Genomic DNA, 5,538 nt, shown 5'->3' on the forward strand with positions numbered 1-5,538 from the left:
GACCGAAAACCATAGGTAGGTTCGCCCAACCTAATATAGGGTCCAAAAAAATTTCCCCAGGGCACTGCCTTGGACCCCGTAGAGGGGGGCTATTCGCCCCCCTCAAACCCCCCAGATAAGGGGGACGACACCCTGTGACCCCCCCGCTACGCAATTGGTGCAACGAAGGGGGGGATCTGCCCCCCCTCTAACCCTCCAGTTCACTACGTAGGTTAGTCGTGGAAAGAATATAACACAACCCAACAATCTCCCACTTGTTGTTTTCTTTCCACAGGGGGCCACAGGAGAGCTTAGTCATTTTTCCAGCCCTGAAATTCCCATTGTTTCTCTACAGCAAGAGAACTTCTCAGACCTCACAGATTTTTTCAATGCATCTGCAGTATTCTTCAAAGTGTCCACCTTTACAGCAACACCTTTTTGTCTTCTATCATATCCCTCACAAAGTGATACTGAACATCAATGTGCTTTGTCTTTGAATGATAAGTAGGGTTCTTTGCCAAGAAAATTTCACTTTGGTTGTCATAATCTATTCTTTTAACTCCCTGTACTAACCCCATACTTGAATAGAATCTCTGCAACCAAACTACTTCCTTGCTTGCATGAGTTACTGCCATGTATTCTGCCTCTGTAGTCGATAGTGCCACTACAAATTGTTTCTCACTCATCCAACTGACTGCACCTCCAAATAGGTTAAACACATACCCACTTGTAGATCTTCTCTAATCCAAATCTCCAACCCAGTCTCCATCAAAAAAGCCACAAATATCCAACACTCTGTCCAATCCTGGTCTTCCTTGGCAGCACAAACCATAATCACTAGTGCCACGCAAGTACCTGAAAACCCGCTTCACTGCCATCTAGTGCTCCTTCCCTAGTTTTGACATAAACCTTCTCAATACTCCCACTGCATGTGCAATGTTTGGTCTAGTACAGACCATTGCATACATCAGGCTACCGACTACACTCGCCTATGGAACACAGGACATGTCCTCTTCCTCTTCTTGTGTCTTGGGACACTGTTCAACAGATAACCTCACACCTACAGGAATAGGAACCTTCACCGGTTTATTATCCTACATATTAAAACTCTACAGTATTGTCTCGACATACTTCCTCTGCTTTAACCAAAGCTTCCTCTTTCCCCGATCTCTTTTAATTTCCATGCCCAAAATATAGTTTGCAGCACCAAGATCTTTCATGTCGAATTTGGAGGACAATTGGGTATTCAAATCCTAGATAATTGCTTTGTCATTTCCAACCAACAACATATCATCCACATACAAGACCAGATAAATAACACGGTCACCAATTAATTTAAAATACACACAGTGATCTGCTTTGCTTCTGGTGAAGCCAAGTCCCTGTATAAATGTATCAAATTTCTGATACGACATCCTTGGTGACTATTTTAACCCATACAGAGACTTCTTTAACTTGCATACCAGTTCTTTCTTACCCTTCACCGCAAAGCCTTCAGGTTGCTTCATGTAGATTTCGTCTTCCAAATCCCTGTGAAGAAATGTTGTCTTCACATCCATCTGTTCTACCTCAAAATCAAAAGCAGCAGCAACAGATAAAAGTAACCTAAAAGAAGTTACCTTGGCAACAGGAGAAAAAATATCACCAAAATCAATTCCCGACACCTAGGAATAACCTTTTTCTACCAATTGAGCTTTGTATTTCTCCACCTTCCCTTCTGCATATGTCTTCTTTTTGAACACCCATTTGCTGCCAATGGGTTTCCTTCCAGCTGGTAGCTCCACCACATCCCAAGCCTCATTTTTGTGCAAAGATGACATTTCATGAACCATGGCCTCTTTCTAGAGTTTTCCATCCTCTGAATCTACTGCTTCCTCCATAGTTCTGGGATCATCATCAGTAACAGACAAAGAAAAATTTGAACAGAAAACAAAAGTACTATACCTTTCTAGCTGCCTCCTTTCTCGAACTGATCTTCTCACAGCCGGAGTTTGTGGCTCTTCATCTTCTGATTCCTCCTCTACTGCAGAGTCTGATTCTTCCTCCTTTAGCTCAAACTCTATCTTCTCAGGTTGCTTTGGTTGGACTTTATGTTTCATAACATCTTTTACCTCTCTAAACACCACATCTCGACTATACACAATGTTCCTTATTACTGGGTTCCAAATCTTATAACCCTTTAAACCATCTTTATACCAAATAAAGATGCACTTTTCAGATTTACTATCCAACTTGGTTTGTTTCTCCTTTGGAACATGTACATATGCATCACATCCAAATACCCTCAGATGTGAAAGAGAAGGTTTCTTACCAGTCCATATTTTTTGTGGAGTCTTATCCTCCAACGCTGATGAAGGTGACTTGTTGACCAGGTAACATGCAATATCCACCGCCTCTGCCCAAAATTCATGTCCTAACCCAGCACCACTGAGCATGTTTCTTGCCCTTTCCATCAACGTCTTGTTCATTCTTTTCTGCGACTCCATTTTGCTGAGGTTTATATGGAGTAGTCTTCTGTCGTGCTATACCACACTTCTTACAGAATTCTTCAAATTCCTTGCTGCAAAACTCTCCACCATTATCTGTCCTCAGCACCTTTATCTTTTTCTCTGTCTGATTTTCCACCAGAGCCTTAAATTCTTCAAACCTATCAAAGAATTCAGATTTCTTCTTAAGGAAATATATCCATGTATTCCTTGAGAAGTCATCTATAAACGATACATAGTACACAGACTTACCTAGTGATGGAACCTTCACAGGTCCAAACACATCATTGTGCATAAGCTCTAATATTTGTTTCGCCCTCTCAGCACCAGAGGGGAAACTCATCCGATTCTGCTTCCTGTATACACAATTTTCACAGAAATCAAAATCTAGAGAGATATTACTCATATCTTCTACGATACCTTTACCATGAAGTACTCGAAGGTCCTTCTCTCCAATATGTCAAAGCCTTTGATGCCACAGCATGGTCTTCTCTCTAGAGACCACTAGATTTTCAGCTCCACTTTTAGGAACTACAGAACTGTTGCACCCATCAACAACAGTGCTACCTTACAGCTTGTACAGAGTTCTAGTCCGAACTCCCCGCATCAATACCAATGCTCCCCGAACCATCTTGCAGGTATCCTTCTCGAACACTGTTTTTACACCTGCATCATTCAACTTTCTTACAAAAATCAGATTTCTGGCCAATGCAGGAATATGAAGAACACCCAGAAGTGTTCTAACCCTTCCACCTTGCAACTTCAACTTTACTTTTCTACGACCAATGATTATATCCTTCCTATCATCTCCTAAGAAGACATCACCACCATCGTATTTCTCATACTCACAGAACCACTCTCTATGGGGAGTGAAGTGAAAGGATGCACCTGAGTCAATCAACCATGACTCATGATCTACATGTGTACTTGAAGAAGCCAAGTACACATCCCCACCTTCGTGTGAGGTGGTTTTCGCCTCTGCAGAAGGAGCATCATCAGATCCCTTTCCCTTATCAGGAGCTTTAGATTTACAGTCCCCTTTGAAGTGCCCTTCCTTTCCACATTTCCAGCACACCACCTTTACAGGTTTTCCTGGAGATTTAGATCTCCCTCTAGATTTAGATCTCCCACTCGATGACTTATTTTTGTTTCTATTCTAGGACCGTCCACGTACAGACAAGGCATCACCATTCTGTCTCTCCATATTTTTCCATCTCATCTCTTCCGTCAGCAAGGCTGAGACTATTTCATCAAACTTCAAAGCAGTTGCATTGCTACCTATTTCCATAACCAGACTATCCCACGAATCTGGTAGAGAACACAAAAAACTGATGCACTTACCTTCATCAGAAATTTTAATATCAACATATGCTAACTGACTTACCACAGTATTAAATGCATTCAGATGCTCTGTCACCGAGTCTCCATCTTTCATCGTCAGCTTATACAGCTTTTTTTGCAGGAGCAGTTTATTCACTAGAGACTTAGATTGGTACAAGGTCCCTAACTTGTCCCATAAAGCCTTCGCCATAGCTTCCCCTGATACATTTAGCAATACTGAATCTGAGACACACAATCGTATTTTTCTCTTTGCCTTCCGATCCAACTTATTCCATTCTTCATCGATCACTCCCATTGGTTTAGTACCTGGATCTACCACAATCCACTGATCTTTATCCAGCAATAGATCTTCCATCTTGTGTTTCCACAACTCAAAACTTTGACCATTGAACTTCTCAATCTCTATATTTCCGCTACTCGCCATCTTCTTTCACCACCAAAATCGATCTCGCAGATATCCCACTGAATAGGGTCTACCACAGGCCCGAGCGAAACCCCCTAGCAACAAAGGTGTCCCCTTGAAGCCAAAATAGCTCTGATACCAAATGTGGGTTTTAACCCTGTATAGAAATTACCTGCATATGAATTCTAAAACACAGAAAATAAACAATCCGAGAGCATAACACATAAAACACATATACACACAGATTTCCCCTGGATCCCAAAACCGGGACTACTAGCTCGATTTTTCATTATATTCCTTTCAATGTTACCATACATGTTTATACATGTCGAAGCATCCAATACCATGGACTGAAAACCATTGCGTCCAAAACCATGGACCGAAAACCATAGGTAGGTTTGCCCAACCTAATATAGGGTCCAAAAAAAATTTTCCCAGGGCACTGCCCCAGACCCCATAGAGGGGGGCTTCCTGCCCCCTTCAAACCCCTTGTGACCCCCCCGCTGCGCAATTGTGAAACGAAAGGGGAGCTCCACCCCCCCTCTAACCCCCCGGTTCACTTCATAGGTTATTCGTGGAAAGAATATAACACAACCCAACAGTTTCTCCTCAGCTATGGGAGATATAAAACATGATGTAGAAGAAAGTCTAGAAGGCCAGGCAATCTAAGCCTAATTATGCCATTTCTTCATGGCGTGAGTTTTGATTTTCCTACAAAGTCTACTACTCCATCAACATTGTTAGTAAATTCTTCAAAACAATCTCTTCAAAAATTCATGTGGCAAGTTTCTCCTGAATCGAGCAACCAATCATTTTTCCAAGAAGCAAGTGAAGCCTTAAAATGGTCTTTATTTACTCCAATATTACAATTTGCCACAACATAGTGAGGGGATTCAGGTGCTTTACCTTTCTCTTTGCCATTATTTTTACCTTTGGGTTGGTTTCTTTCCTGTTGAATTCTGTCCCAAGGCAACTTGCATGTGGATGCATCATGTGCTCCATCTCTTTTGCAATGTATGCAATGCAAACATGGCTTTCCTCCTTGAGAGTGTTTGCCCCCCCTACCTCTGAAATTTCTTCATCTTTCTCTTCAACCAACTCTTCCTCTGGAAGAATCTTGAGCAAGATTCTTCTCTCTATGTGCAAGACACACAGCCTCTTCAAAAGACTGAGGATTTGTCTTATTCCCAAAAGCTTTCTCTTTCAGCAAATATTTTCACAAGGGATTCACAGGTAATATCTTTTAGGTTTCCATTTGCTTGCGATGACTCAAGATAATTTAAGTGGGATAAAGTGCCTTGACAAAAGCAATCAGAGGAATGTCTAGTT

Source organism: Pinus tabuliformis, chromosome 9 (genome assembly GCF_031772625.1).
Source record: "Pinus tabuliformis cultivar Carrire ecotype Pingquan chromosome 9, CPIR1, whole genome shotgun sequence".
NCBI classification, from domain to species: domain Eukaryota; kingdom Viridiplantae; phylum Streptophyta; class Pinopsida; order Pinales; family Pinaceae; genus Pinus; species Pinus tabuliformis.